This window comes from Pleurodeles waltl, chromosome 1_2, assembly GCF_031143425.1.
Source record: "Pleurodeles waltl isolate 20211129_DDA chromosome 1_2, aPleWal1.hap1.20221129, whole genome shotgun sequence".
Classification (NCBI taxonomy): Eukaryota; Metazoa; Chordata; class Amphibia; order Caudata; family Salamandridae; genus Pleurodeles; species Pleurodeles waltl.
Window position 1 is genome coordinate 419,725,353 of NC_090437.1, and position 16,332 is coordinate 419,741,684.

The 16,332-nt window shown below is 47.6% G+C and overlaps 1 long non-coding RNA gene across 1 annotated transcript in view; it reads left to right on the plus strand.

Annotated features, from left to right (window-relative positions):
- Positions 1–421: 421 nt before the first annotated feature.
- Positions 422–16,332, plus strand: part of LOC138295640 (uncharacterized) — a 29,157-nt gene continuing 13,246 nt past the window's right edge. The window contains exon 1 of the long non-coding RNA XR_011203647.1: positions 422–479. This is a non-coding gene — a long non-coding RNA (uncharacterized lncRNA). The remainder of the gene's footprint in view (positions 480–16,332) is intronic.

Sequence of the window (16,332 nt, forward strand, 5' to 3'; positions counted from 1 at the left end):
TTCAGGGGAAATACCACAAGCCTTCTTCTGCAGCCACTTTTTCCAATTTTTTTGAAAAAAACAAAATTTTCCCTGTATTTTGGCCAATTTCTTGGCCTCTTTCAGGGGAACCCACAAAGTCTGGGTACCTCCAGAATCCCTAGGATGTTGGAAAAAAAGGACGCAAATTTGGCTTGGTTAGCTTATGTGGACAAAAAGTCATGCGGGCCTAAGCGTGAACTGCCCCAAATAGGCAAAAAAAGGCCTGGCACAGGAGGGGGAAAAGGCCTGGCAGCGAAGGGGTTAATGCTAGGCTTAATTTCAATACTTTCAACATGGCGCCCGCACACTGGGATCGCCAGTCCACTTTCTATTTTCTCAAACTTACCTTTAAATGTCAAGCTTCAGCATTGGCTCGGTTTCACCGGCCTTCGCGTACACGCATTGAAGAGGCAACAGGAGTACGGTCGCATTTTTGCAGTTATCTATCAGAGGTATTGGTAAGTGAGAGTGATATTCCCTTAAAGTGGCTTTTGAGTTTTTTCATTCAATTTATATGAAGGTTTATTTAATACCTTATAATATTTCTTTAGATAATCGGGATTAAAATACATGCCACGATTGGATTAGAGGCCATGTGTTTTACTTGGAGCATTAAAATCTTAAATTGGTTTCTAAAGGTATGCACTTTAAACTTTATTCTGGACTTGCATAGATATGAATTCACTTTGGTTTTTGTAATAATGGATGGGGTCGGATCTATTTCATTGATAGCGTCTCTTAGTGCCTTGCTTACCCCTACGAATTCCACTAATGTTTGGTGACGGCACGCTGTTTGAACTTTTCTTCCCGGTGTACAATATAGATTTATTTACTATGCTAATCACATCACCTCAATGACTTGATTACAATGCAGGTGGTCTTTTGTTATTATGAAGTCACCTTGAATAATGGTTATATTCGATAATATTTAAGTTCGAACCCACTCATTGAATTTTCTGCTTTTGCACAATTATTTCTTCTCACTTTCCACATATGATTTTTGTTCACATTCATTTGACATCAGTTCCAGATGTTTTAAAAACGTTTTTGACGCGGGTGACGGATTACAGAACAATCATAAGAAATTACATTTTATTTGTGAAATTATGGATATTTATTTCTAAAGACAATTATAAGAAAATTGTATTCACAGCCCTGATGAAGTCATTTGCGACAATTCCTGCAAGACGAAACACGTTGATTTATGATTGCCTTTGTTTGCTTCATCTTCAAATAAAGAACAAAAAGATCTGATCCAGACTGCTGGCTGTTGACTGCTATATATTAGGACATTCTCCTGACAAGAGGAAGATTGGATTTACTATTATTGATACGGACACTAACATTGATTTACACGAGTGCCTCTGGAATTTTGACCATTAATATTCTCTTTGAGAAGTGTGAAGGTATGGGGAGGATCCTCCTTCTGGGGGCACCGTGCCATTAGAAATAATTTTTGTTCAATTTTAGATTGTGTGATGAACATAACGTGAGCACCATTCCTATATAAATATTCTCCCTTCCACAATTAATTCATATCCATTAACAACACTCATAACATTCAAACATGCACTCACGCACCAAACATTCATTTTAAAAGATCACACACTCATTCTTTCACACACACACACGAACGCACATCCATTAACAACACTCATAACATTCAAACATGCACGCACCAAACATTCATTTTAAAAGATCACACACACACTCATTCTTTCACACACGCACGCATGCACGCACATCCATTAACAACACTCATAACATTCAAACATGCACGCACGCACCAAACATTCATTTTAAAAGATCACACACACACTCATTCTTTCACACACGCACGCATGCACGCACATCCATTAACAACACTCATAACATTCAAACATGCACGCACGCACCAAACATTCATTTTAAAAGATCACACACACACTTACCTTCAGCCTCGAGGTCCCAGGAGGGTTGGGACTGCTGCCTTAGGTCAGTCAATGAAGGAAGGCAGCAGTCCCTGCCTCGTCAGAGTGGGATGGGGTCAGTGAGACTGCTGACCCCACTCCACTCTGTGACAAAGTGTCACTGATTTACACTCGACCTGGGCGCTTCAGGGCTTAAACCTGAAGTGCCCAGGTCGAAGTCAATGGGTGGCGCTTTCCTTGTCACCCAGGGGAGGGCCTCGAGGCACCTTTGCTGAGCAGAGGAGGTCATGCCCATAGGAGCTGTGACCTCCTCAGCCCAGCAAAGTTCAGCTGAGGCAGCAAGGAGTCTGCGCAAATCGCTCATATCTGCTCCTGACTGCCTGACCTGAACATGAAGAGTGTCTGTCAGGCTGACCTTTGTTCAGCCTGACAAACACTCTTCAGGAGGGGCAAAAGGTGAAGGGGTGGCCCCTCCACCCTAAAGGACGGGCCGCGCCTGTGTCTGTACATTCTCAGACTGTTCAGTGGGCACAACAAGTGCCAGATGTTGTTTTTTGTCTGTCCAGCAATCGTTCCCAGGCTCCTATAGACATATCACAATAGCTTTTTACCGTATCAAGCTAAAAATATAAATTAGGTCCTGTAGCATTTAGGAGTATTTTAGCAGAGCTGACTTGTCTGTGGAACAGATGCCATCCGGGAAATGCAGCCGGTTTAAACTAGGTTTATACTCCCCTATGAGGACTGCTTGACTATAGAAACAGAAGTATGGGGTTCGCTGCTCCCAGAGATCACACATAATAATAATAGTCTTCCTACGCATACAATTACAGGGTAGGCTCAGGCCACTAGATTTGCATTATGGTGGCACTATTTGTGTCATGCAGTTTTCTAACTGCTATTATGATTTTTATAATTATTGTCAGGATTGGAATCACATCTAATTTGCTTCATAATAGATTACATTAGTTGCAATAAATATATTGTGTACTTTCATTGTGTCTTTTTTACTGCTCCCTAAGGATATGTATGACTCAGATAATGTTGAAAACAACTGACCTGTTTTTCCACTGTTCCCTGAAAGGGGGCAAGAGTGTAATGCCTTTAGGGTTGCCACAATTACTTGTCACTTTGTAAGGTTAGGAGGGCAAGTAAGGCTCTATGAGTTAGTCAGGTATTTTTGTATGACAGTACTGATTTGGCAGAAGTGGCGCCACCTCTATATTCTGACGTTCTGTTGTCCCAAGGCGCAGTTCTGCAAAAGCAGACTTCCCTACTACAGTCCATCCATCCCAATCAGTGACCCCCTGCTAGTCATCTCCCCCCACAATTTCAGTGGAGCATACAGAGCTATGACACAAAGGGGGTGATTGTACTAGAAAATGTGTATTGAGAATTAAATATTACATTCAATCAATCAATCAATCATAGTATTTATAAAGCGCGCTATGTACCCGTCAGGGTTTCGAGGCGCTGAGGGGGGGGGGGGGAGGGGAGCGCTGCTGGTTTATCGGTCGAAGAGCCAGGTCTTGAGGAGCCTTCTGAATGCGAGGAGGTCCTGGGTCTGGCGAAGGGATGTGGGGAGAGAGTTCCAGGTCTTGGCGGCGAGGAAGGAGAAGGATCTGCCGCCGGATGTCTTGCGCTGGATTCGGGGTACGAGGGCGAGGTTGGCGGATCGGAGTTGACGTGTTGGGGTGTAGAAGTGAAGTCTGGTGTTGAGGTAGGAGGGTCCGGTGTTGTGAAGTGCCTTGTGAGCGTGGGTCAGGAGTTTGAAGGTGATCCTCTTGTCTACCGGGAGCCAGTGGAGTTCCTTTAGGTGAGGGGAGATGTGACTTCGGCGGGGTATGTTGAGGATCAGTCGGGCGGAGGCATTTTGGATACGTTGGAGGCGTTTGATGTCTTTGGTTGGGATGCCTGTGTAGAGTGCGTTGCCGTAGTCAAGTCTGCTGCTGACGAGGGCCTGGGTCACCGTCTTTCTGGTTTCTGTTGGAATCCACTTGAAAATTCTGCGGAGCATTCGGAGGGTGTTGAAACAGGAGGAGGAGACGGCGCTGACCTGTTTGGACATGGTGAGGGCGGAGTCCAGGATGAAGCCGAGGTTTCTTGCGTGGCTGGCAGGGGTGGGTGGGGGTCCGAGGACGGAGGGCCACCATGAGTCGTTCCAGGCCGAGGGAGTGCGTCCGAGGATGAGGACTTCCGTCTTGTCGGAGTTGAGTTTCAGGCGACTGTTGTTCATCCAATCGGCGATGGATTTTAGTCCCTCGTGGAGGTTTGTTTTGGCGGTGAGCGGGTCTTTGGTCAGGGAGAGGACGAGCTGGGTATCGTCGGCGTAGGAGATGATGCTGAGATGATGTTGGCGGGCCAGTTGAGCGAGGGGGGCCATGTAGATGTTGAACAACGTGGGGCTGAGGGAGGATCCTTGGGGGACGCCGCAGATGAGGTTGGTGGCTTTGGAGCGGAAAGGGGAGAGACGGACTCTCTGCGTTCTGTCGGAGAGGAAGGATGAGATCCAGTGGAGGGCTTTATCTTGGATGCCGGCTTCCTGGAGGCGGGTCAGTAGGGTGCGGTGGCAGACGGTGTCAAAAGTGGCTGATAGGTCGAGGAGGATGAGGGCTGACGTTTCGCCGTTGTCCATTTGATGTCTGATGTCATCTGTGGCGGCGAGGAGGGCGGTCTCAGTGCTGTGGTTTCGTCTGAATCCGGATTGTGAGGGGTCCAGGATGGAATTGTCTTCGAGGAAGTGGGTGAGCTGAGTGTTGACGATCTTCTCGATGACTTTCGCTGGAAAAGGGAGGAGAGAGATCGGACAGAAGTTTTTGAGGTCGTTGGGGTCAGCCTTGGGTTTTTTGAGGAGGGGTTGGATTTCTGCGTGTTTCCAGCTGTCCGGGAAGGTGGCAGAAGTGAAGGAGAGGTTGATGATCTTGCGGAGTTCGGGGGCGATGGTGGCATTTGCTGAGTTGAAAACATGATGGGGGCAGGGGTCCGTGGGGGAGCCTGAGTGGATGGTGTTCATGGTTGCTATGGTTTCTGCCTCGTCCACGTGGGTCCAGGCGGTGAGGCGGCAGTCGCGGGAGGAGACGTCGGGGGTGGGGTCTGGCGGTGGACCGGTGATGAAGCTGTCGTGGATGGTGGTGATTTTCTGGTGGAAGAAGGTGGAGAGGTCGTCGCAGAGTTTCTGGGAGGGCAGGATGTCGTTGGAGTTGGCTTTCGGGTTGGAGAGTTCCTTCACGATGCCGAAGAGTTCTTTGCAGTCGTGGGCGTTGTTGTTGATGCGTTCGGTGAAGTGGGCGCGCTTGGCGGTGCGGATCCGTTGGTGGTGTTCGTGGTTGGCGTTTTTGAGGGCGGCGAGGTTGTCGGGTGTGCGTTCTTGGATCCATTTCTTTTTGAGTTTCTGGCAGTTGCTTTTGGAGGTGGTGAGATCGTCTGTGAACCAGGCTGGTTTTCTCTTTCCTTGGGTGGTGGTGGGTTTCTTGAGAGGGGCAAGGGTGTTGGCGCAGTCGAGGATCCATTGATGGAGGTTGATGGCGGCTGTGCTCGGGTCGATTGCGTCGGGTGGAAGGTTGTTGACGAGGGTGTTGGTCAGTTGTTCTTGGGTGATTTTGCCCCAGCGGCGGTGGGGAGGAAGCTGGATGCGGTGTTGCTCTGTGGTTGTCATTGTGTCCCTGATGTATCATTTTGAAGGATTTCCTATGAAAGTTCTGATGCAGGCATGCAAAAAAACACAATTCTGTGAGCTATTGTTTGAAAAATCTTTTGCATTCTGTTGTACATTTGCGGAGTGTAGTTGCAGAGGAAGAAAGCTGGAGCTTTCGCTTACTATAAGAAATTGGTTAGTGTTAAAAATCTTTAATGATTATGTAGTTGTTTTTAATTTGACATATCAACATATTCATGATTGTACCATGTTGAATATGACCCTTATTTAATTGTTATGCATTAATTCTATAAGACAACCCTTGATTCTGAAGGTTCGGGTGATTTCTTATTTTCCTCTTAAGACTCTTTCCAATTATCTTGAGACTTTCTTTCCCTTCCTCAGCATGCTGTCTGTAGTCTTTATGAGTTTGACTATAGAGATTTAAGTGCCTAAATAGCAATTTTACTATGCTTTTGTGATTCTGTATTCTGTGTCTGAGCCTTCATGGCAGATATATGCATTACTCTGTAACATTTTTAGTACCAATTCTGTAATAAATGTATTTTGTTCTAGAAATCAGGGCCTTATTTAGATGTTGGCGGTCTTACTGCTAAGCCGCATCGGCAGCATGCCTGAAAAGACCATCACGTTGGTGGTCTTCTGCCTGCTGTATTTAGATGCATTTCAGCTAATCCAAAGATGCCATGATAGAGTGTATTCTGTCCAGACAGCTGAATCCTACAGCCGGTGAGGCGAACTCCAATGCCGACGATTAACACTCCATCGCCATCCTGACAGCGGCATCTCGCCAAGCCTATTTAGATCACATGGTTGTGCTGGCGTTGGGTCAGTGCTGGGCCCCTGACGGCGGGAGTCCGTTCTGGGACCCATTGAGTATAGTATCATGGCTGGATGCCAGTAGCCCACACCTGTTGCAAATTGGACAGTTGTGAACACTTGCAAAACATACTATATAACACACTCCATTTTGTTCCACAATCCTTTGGCATTCCACTGCAGAAGACCAGACAGCCAGCCAAATCCACAACATAGGAGATAGGTTTTTTGATTCAGTTTATCTCTCCTTCTGTATCTGTTAGTTAAATCTATTTTTTTCAGTACCCTACATTATCTTGAGCAGTAGCTTTGTTTAGATATATTTCACAAAGGCAGGGAGAAGAAATCTCTGTTTCACAGAGGGAGAATTGTCTGTCATGGTGGATGAAGACACTAGAGTAGAGCCACAATTGTTTGAACACCAGTCCAAAACACTGCCATTTCCAAGAAAAGGCAAATGTAGACTGGGATAGTTGACAGGGTGAATGCAATAGCTAACAACCTGTGCACATAGAAAGAGTTTAAGAAGAGTTGGAACAGCCCTCGGGGAAGGTTTGTGAACTGGCCCCCAAGTGTCACCTGGAGGCCCAGAGGACTTATGGTGGTTCTCCTCTCCCCCATTACAACTCTTTCCCAGGGTAGAGAGGGTCCTACAAATCCTCCATCCTGAAGGCTTGAGTGGAATCCCTGATGGAGTGCTAACTGGTAAGTCAGACATATGTATGTCTCCCTAATCACCAATAGAGTCCTGCCCTTAAGGTAGAGTTTTAGAATGCTGCGACAACATTAGCAACACAGATGTAGCTAATTATGAATAAACAAAAATGTTGTGTCATACAAATTACCAGCACCATGGGTATAGCTCTCCTTCTAACATAATGCAATATGGATAGTCAGATTGTGGGTAGGTTTCCATTAATCATTCCTTGCATGGGCTCTGCCCATTACTGTCTTTCAATGTTTGTTGTTGTGCTTACAAAAACAAGCCCAAAACTACATCCATTTTCACAAGACAGTATGGTGTTCCTAAGATGTATTTTCCCCTAGTCACATTATACCCAGATGTGTGTACCAGTTCAAACATGTTTTCAACTCTAAGATAGTCTTTGAAAGTGACATGTGTACCTTATTTCTCAAACACGAATTGTCCCTGGTGTCAACAGATGATTACAGCTACCATGATGCTCTGTTATTGAATCTGAAAAACAATAGTGGAATGTAATGCTTTCCCACTGTTCTTTAGTTCCATATGCACACACATTAAAAAAACAGTGTATTTGTCACCATGTCATGAAATAGATTAAAATACCACTTCTTGTGTATCTCAACCATGTTGGCACCTGCTCAAAGCTACACTGAATTGCTGAAAATGCTAATATCATTCATTGTCTGTTGAATCCAAGATATCCAAAAATGTGTTGTGGCATACTGAACAGAATCAGTAGCCACACACAATAAAATTCACTGTCCATATGATGACCAATTACAGTTTGTATTTTAAACCACTTTGTATCGAATGTTTTGAGGCCTGATAGGCCTTGGAATGGCCCAGTACTCCAATCTACACACCACTGTGTTGGGTTCAATGTCTGTCACATGTGACCTACAAATCTGAACTAACAGTTTGACATTTCAGGTCATATCTACAAGGTCAGCACTGGAGTTGTCATCTGTGTAAATCAGGCTGCATGGATACAATAATGCAAATAACACGAAGGCCTCGCTCTTTCTAGGTTTTAGGTCAGCCCTTTTGTAGACAAAGACACATGAAATGCACAAACAATATTTTAAACACATATCCTCTGTATCCTTCACAGGCCCAACCACCGGGCCCCGTGCAACATCATCTGCCAACCATGACACCTCCGCTCCAGCCCAGAAGCATGCCTTCAGGGAGGACTCCAATGCTGCAAGTCCTGATGATGAGGAGGAAGCTGGCGATTTGGTCTGTCTGGTCGCACTGCTCTAGTGAGTCACACCCAGGCCACAGCTACACCTCCCACCGCAGCTGCAACAAGACCTCAGTGTGAGGACCCCTCCACTTCCTGTGCACCGAGAACCAGCATACCAATCCTGTGCCCCCCAGTCCTGGCTCCTGTTGAGCCACCAACAACTCAGCCTCCAGTTGAGACAGGGCACAGTGGTTTGGGGCACAGTTCAATGGCACAGATTAGTGGGGGTAGGGGCTGTGGGAATCTGTCGGCCAGCCAACGGAGACCACTGCGGTGTTAGTTAGCCAGACCACACTTGACCAAGTCTCTGGATCAGTTCAACAATCCCAAGATGTGATGGGCCAGGTCCTAAATAAGTTCTGTCACATGAAGCAGGGGAGAACAATGCAAAGATGCAGGACATCAATTCCAATTTGTGCTCCTTGATTGGGGTGATGTATAACATTTATCACATCATGCACAGGGCTTATACCATTCCATCTTCCCCTTTCTGTGGTCCCTATATATCTGGGCAAAGTACACCACTGCCTGCCACAGACAGGGAGGCCCTGCCACAGGGTAAGCCTGCTCCCACCACCCCAGTCCCTGCACTTGTGTCCTCCTCCTCATCGGAAGGGTTGGTCATCTGGACCAGCAGCAGAGGAATGACAAGATCAACACCGCCACCTCCAAGATACTCAGAACCTAATTTCCTCCTCTTGTGCCTACCATTCACTCTGTGGACTGTTTCCTGGACACATTTACTTTTTCAGAGGACAGTAGTATTTTAAAAATTGGACTTTAAACTCCATTTGGCTCTACACCATGTTTTCATCCACCATGATAGACTCATAAATGTAATGGACACAGAGTGCAAGACTCTTATTTGATTATTTGTTGTACTTCCTTTGTCATGTCCATCTTCCACCATCATGTTGGGGAAATTATTGAACTTTCATTTAGGAAAAAAGTGTTGCAATTATAAAAAGGAAACTTGCCAATAAATTTATTGAAAGTAAACAAACTCGACTGACAATGTATGAGGAACATACTAATGTTAAAAACCGATCCTTTTAGAAATTGAGTCTGGGCTACAAAAAACACCCCAAAACCCAATATTTGTGACATTCACAGTTATATGCTCCACTACTTTGATAACATGTAGGAAAGAGGGTGTGCAATGGGAACAAATTAAATAGGCAAATTATCACTGATGTATGACCTCAGTTGGAGCCATACACCCTGCCCTCATAAAAGTTATCCTCGATCAATAGCACCAATAGTCCACATCACGGCAGTGACAACATTTGATGGTCCAGGACAAGTTCAGGGCACTGTAGCAATATCTGGTACAATGACACATTCAAAATTTAGTGTGTGCTAACAAAAAGAGCTATCACCTATGATGAAACATTTCAAGAGCTACCTCCACAGTCCACAAACTGAAGATTTAGCCTATGGGAAGAGAGCACAGTATGCTAGGGCTTCACGTATGCATATGGTTTGAGCGACTCAAGTGGCACATATTGCCTCGATGGCACCACCACACAGGAAGCAGGTCAGATAATATCTTCCGAACTTCCATGCTATCAGAGTGCTAGTTGTCTTTGGAAATGATTTGCCCAACCCAAGTGGGTGTCTGTCCTAGGATCAACCCATATACACTTTGTACTTCAAAACAGGCACATATCGTAGAAAGTGCCACAAGGTTGAAATGTCCAAATGAAGATATCATGGTGAAGAACTCTGAAACAAAATAGCACAGCAACATTAATTTTACCACATATTAAATTGAAATCACTTGACAAGTCATGAGGGCACACATACTTAGCACAAGCACAATTGAATGTATAATGGAACAACGCATGTGAATATCACGCATGCCTTTACAATGGGGTCTCTACAGTGACCACATCTTTACCATACATGCCTTTATAACGAATTTCATTGTAAAAATCATGTTTGGTAAAGGAACATACGTGGTAAATTTTACCACGCCCTGCCCTATGCACCTGACACCATATTCCACCTGCTCAAGCCCTTAAAACAGCCCCTTCCACCCCATGCTCTGAGCACTAACCCCCACCTACCCTGCCCTGTCCTAAAACCTACCCCCATCCTAAAAATTACCCTGACCTACCACCCCACCCTAAGCCCTGAAACTTACCCTGTCCTAAAAACTGCCCCACCCTGTCCTGAAAACCAGCCCGACCCCCATCCTAAACCCTAAGATCTATCCTACCCTGCCCTAAAAGCTACCCGACCCCCCCACCCTAAAAGCTACCCTGCCCTGTCCTAAAACCTACACTGCCCTGTCGTAAAAACTACCCAGACCCCGCACTAAATTTTTAAAACCTACCCTATCCTAAAAACTCCCCCTCTCTGTCCTAAAAACTACCCTGACCCCATCCTGAAACCTAAAACCTACTCCACCCTGTCCTAAAAACCACCCCACCCCTCAACCATATCCTAAAACCTACCCTGTCCTACAAACTACCCCACCCTGCCCTAAAAACTACACCAACCCCATCCCTAAACTCTAAAACCTACCTTGCCCTGTCCTAAAACCTACCCCTCCATAAAACCTATCCTGCCCATTCCTAAAACCTACTCCGCCCTGTCCTAAAAACTACCCTGATCTCCTCACCCTGCCCTAAACCCTAAAACCTAGCCTGTCCTAAAAACTACCTGATCCACCTCCCTGAACCCTAAAACCTACCCCACCCTGTCCTAAAAACTACCCCAATCATCTGCCCCACCCTGAACTCTAAAATCTACACTGCCCTATCATGAAAACTACTTCGACCCCCCCTTTACCCTAAACCCTAAAAGCTTCCCTGCCCAAAACCTACCCCGCCCTGTCCTAAAATCTACCCAACCCCTGCTCTAAACCCTAAAACCTACCCTGTCCTAAAACCTACCGTGCCCTGTCCTAAAAATCATCCCGCCCCACCTTAAACCCTAAAAGCTACCCTGCGCTGTCCTAAAATCTACCCCGCCACATGTCTAAAAACTACTTCGACCCCCTCCCTAAACCCTCAAACACACCCTGTCTTAAAACCTACCCTGTCCTAAAAACTACCTCAACCCCTGCCCTAAAACCCACCATGTCCTAAAACCTACCCCACCCTATCCTAAAAACTATCCCTCCCTAAACCCTAAAATCTACCCTGCCCTGTCCAAAAACCTACCCGCCCTGTCCTAAAAAATACCCCCACCCCTCACCCTGCCCTAAACCCTAAAAATGCCTCACCCTGTCCTAAAAACAACTGCGACCTCAGCCCTCAACCCTAAAACCTACTGTGCCCTGTCCTACAAATTACGCCAACCTGCCTCCCCTACCTTAAACCATAAAAGCTACCCTGCCCTGTCCTTAAACCTACCCCATCCTGTCCTAAAAACTACCCTGACCCCCGCCCTAAACCCTAAAGACTAACCTGTCTTAAAAACTTCCCCACCCTCAACCCTAAAATATAATCCCGCCCTGTCCTAAAAACTACCCAGACCTCCTGCCTTCACCCTAAATCCTAAAAGCTACCCTGCCCTGTCCTAAAATCTACCCCGCCACATGCCTAAAAACTACTCCGACCCCCGCCTTAAACCCTCAAACCCACCCTGTCTTAAAACCTACCTTGCCCTGTCCTAAAAACTACCCCAACCCCTGCCCTAAAACCCACCCTGTCCTAAAACCTACCCCACCCTGCCCTAAAAACTACCCCTCCTTAAACCCTAAAATCTACCCTGCCCTGTCCACTAGACAAATTATCACTGATGTATGACCTCAGTTGGAGCCATACACCCTTACCTCATAAAAGTTATCCTTGATCAATAGCACCAATAGTCCACATCATGGCAGTGACAACATTTGAGGCCCCAGGACAAGTTTGGGGCACTGTGGCAATATCTGGTACAATGACACATTAAAAATTTAGTGTGTGCTAACAAAAAGAGTTTTTTTATTTTTTTTTATTCAATTTTTAAAACACATAAACCAAAAAATATACATTAATACAAACATATCCTCAACGAGGAAAATCAGAAAAGGATAAGGCACATTTCAAACCATATAGCTTCAACGGGTCCCGTGACACAAGAAGTTCTCTGCAAAGTCTTCCCCGCATACATTCAATATCAAGGGGACCATTCTCAAATACCTTCCCCACCGGGGCAGCGAAGGGGTCCAAAGCCCCGGTACAGGAGAGAAACTTACACGCCAATGGTCATAACCTAGCGTCAACAAACAAGTAGAACTACAAAAAATAAAAATAAAAGAGGAAAGAAAAAAAACAATTTGCTAAAACCACTAAGAAGGCAGGTGGAGCAAGCAGCCACAGCGCGCAGGTTTATCTTACAGCGTGGTAACACACATGATCCAAAGGGGGGATGAACCTCACAGGTGGGAGCCACCAATCACGCAGCACACTCCATCCGGGCAGCCAAATATTCATTCAGGGGGGACCAGATATCATTGGGGCGGGACCCCTCTGGCATAAGTCCCCAAAATACCGACAGCTGATCATGACAGAAAGCCGCATCTCGCAGCCAGTCAGACCTACGAGGAGCTCTCCCCCGACCCCAGCACATGGCAACCCTGCGCTTAGCCAGCAACATGAGGAGACCTACTAGGCGTCTGTGGGGGCCCTCAATCTCATCTATATATCCCAGCAGCGCAATCTTAGGGGAGGGAGTCAGCTCCAAATCTATCATTTCAGCAATTGACTGCCATACCTCCATCCAAAAATTATGCACTTCCGCACAGTCCCACGCCAAATGAAAAAATCCCGCATCTTGAGTCCCACAGCGAGCGCAGCGTGCTTACGCCAGTAACCCCATGGAATGTAGTCTCTTGGGCGTATAATATAGTCGGTGCAAGAACTTAAAGTGCAGCAGGCGCAGCCTATAATTCGGGGACAATGCTTTCATGTGCGCGCAACATCTGCGCCACATTGCCTCCGGGATAGGCTCCCCCACATCTCTCTCCCATGCAGTCCTAGAGGACTCCCCAAGGCCACCCCTCTGCTCCTGTACAGAATTGTACAGCTTTGTTATCAGCTTAGAAGGGGATCTCCCACCGCAAAGTACCTCCAGAGCACGAAACTCCAGGGGAGCACCAGGCGTACCAAAGAGTCGATCCCGCAGCAAAGCACGAACCCGGAGAGCATAAAAACGCTGCAACGCAGTACCCTCGCAGCCCGAAAGCGCCTCGGAAATATCCAGCAGTCGTCCGTCAACTACCCAGTCTCCCAGCACCATCAGGCCAGCATCTCTAAGGAACCTATGCACCCCCCCATCCAAAAACATCTGAGCATCAGCAATTGCCATAACAGGCAGCGAAGTGGGGAATGGTATAGAAACCCCGGAACGCTGCATCAGCGCCCACCACCCTCTCGCCGTGCAGGCCACCGTGTCGATTCCCCTCGGACGGACAGGTACCCGCCTACCGAGCACACGCACCAAGCCGTCCGGCCACACAGAGTCACTCTCAGGCGCCAAATGTGGCATATACCGGGTCGGATTTAGCCAATAGTACGCAAAATGCGCCTGTGCGCAGTGATAATATAATTCCAGGTCTGGGGCGGCCAGCCCGCCCTGTTCAAATGGCAGCGTCATCTTCTCCCAAGCAATACGTGGCTGTCGCCCCGCCCACGCCAATCGAATGAGCGCAGCTCTGAGGCCTCGGAAATAACCTCCAGCAAGCGGAAGTTGAATATTCACAAACAAATACAGGAATTTAGGGAGTACCACCATCTTGGCAATAGCAATGCGACCGATCAGAGAAAGTGGCAAAGTGCTCCAGACCTCCACCTTATCCTCCAGCCATGTCAGTGCTGCCCCGTAGTTAGCAAGACATAGTGCATCCTCGTCACAACACAGGTGTATGCCCAAATAACGCACCGGGCCCTCCGCCCAAACCAAAGGATATCGAGAAACAAATCTCTCCGCGCTAGAAGTCATAGGTAAGATCATCGACTTCGACCAGTTTATAGTGACCCCGGAAAAGTTCCCAAAGCGCACAATTTCATCTAATAGCATATCTAGATTCTTTCCTGGGTTCCGCACGTATAACGTGATATCATCCGCATATAAAGATATCAAGACAGGGCGTTGCCGAAACTGTAAGCCCTTGCTACTATATTTCTGTCGCAATCCCGCCGCCAACGGCTCCATCGCAGCCGCGAAGAGAAGCGGAGACAGCGGGCACCCCTGGCGCGTACCCCGAGAAACCGGGAATGGAGCCAACACATTTCCGTTGAGGCGCAACCTGGCAGTGGGCAGAGTATACAGCAACCTAATCCAGTTCACAAATCGCGCACTGAGTCCCACTCGGCCCAGAAGCGCAAACATATACTCCCAAGCCAGGGAATCGAAAGCTTTGGTCGCATCAAGAAACACCGCAGCTACATCATCACTCGCCTCCAGTGAGCCCACCACCGCAAAGAAGGTGCGTGGATTATGACTCGTAGACCTCCCAGGAACAAAGCCTGATTGATCTGGAAGCACCAGTCTGGAAAGAAGTGGCTGCAAGCGAGCCGCTATCATCTTTGCAAGAATTTTGTTATCAATATTTATCATGGAGAGTGGGCGGTACGAATCACACCGTGTTGGGTCCTTCCCAGGCTTCAGAACTGTTATTATTAAAGCCTCCCGGAGGGAGGCCGGGAGCGACCCAGTCGCCAGAGACTCCGCATACACCTCCAGCAGACACGGAGCAAGGATGTCTACGTATTCTTTATAAAACGCAGGTGTCAGCCCATCAACTCCTGGAGACTTGTCCCCGGGTAGACTTAGAATCGCAGCTGCCACCTCCTCCACTGTAAACGGCATATCTAGATACGCCCTGTGTGTCTCTTCGAACCACACCAGTGTGATGTTTTCAAAATACTCCTTCATATCTGCCTCCCTCAGACCTACCGGGGACGCATATAGCTGCGAGAAGTATTTTATAAATACTTGCATCACGCCACTTGATCCGGTCACCCTGCCGCCCTCAGCGTCAATTGTCTCAGTAACGTAATTACTGGCCCAGGGTCTACGCAGTAGTCCCGCTAGTGTTCTCCCGGCTCTCTCGCCTTCTCCGTACCTACGAGCTTGTGCGTGTCTCCCAAGGAAACAAACTTCTCTTAGAGAGGCCTCCTCATACGAGGACACCTCCCGCCTGATTTCCACAAGGGCCTCGCTTGACCATGTCGCCGCCAACCGTCGTTCCAGCTCACCAAGCCTCCTCTCAATATCGGCCATCTCCCGCCTTACGGCCTTCACAATCCCATACTGCTTTGCGAGACACACCCCACGAATAACCACTTTGAATGCCTCCCAGACAGTGCCGGGAGATCCCACCGATCCTCTGTTCTCAGCAAAAAATAGCCGGATCGCCTCCCATACCTCCTCCCGGAAGACCTCGTCTCGGAGCGCTCCGCTGGGCAATCGCCACATAGCCGTCGGCAGCAACTCACTAGGTATCGCCAATTCTAATAGCACCGGCGAGTGGTCCGATAGAGTACGGGGGAGATGTTCTACCGCTCTAGTCCAAGCCTCCACATCTCTGGTGCCCAGCCATCGGTCAATACGAGACCAGCTACTATGAAAGCAGTTTAAGCAGGTGCCCTCTCGCACGTCTGCATGCCTCTGCCTCCACAAATCCACCAGAGCTCCACTGTTCATCACTGCCGCCAGGGATCTCGCCGAAGAAACATGCTGCACCCTAGCCACACTCTCATGGTCCAACTTAGCATCTAGGACTACATTAAAATCACCGCCCCAGATCACAGCTCCAGCTCACAGCGATTCCACAAGGCGCCACACCTCCAGGAAAAACTCCGGATCATCAACATTCGGCCCATACACAGCCACAAGTCGGCAAGCCCTGTCCAGCAACATTCCACTCAGTAGCACATACCTGCCGTTGGGATCAATAATGGTTTCGCGCGTACGCCACTGCAATCCTTTGCGGATAATAATTGCAACCCCCCCGCGCGTAGCTAGAGTATGTGGAGCA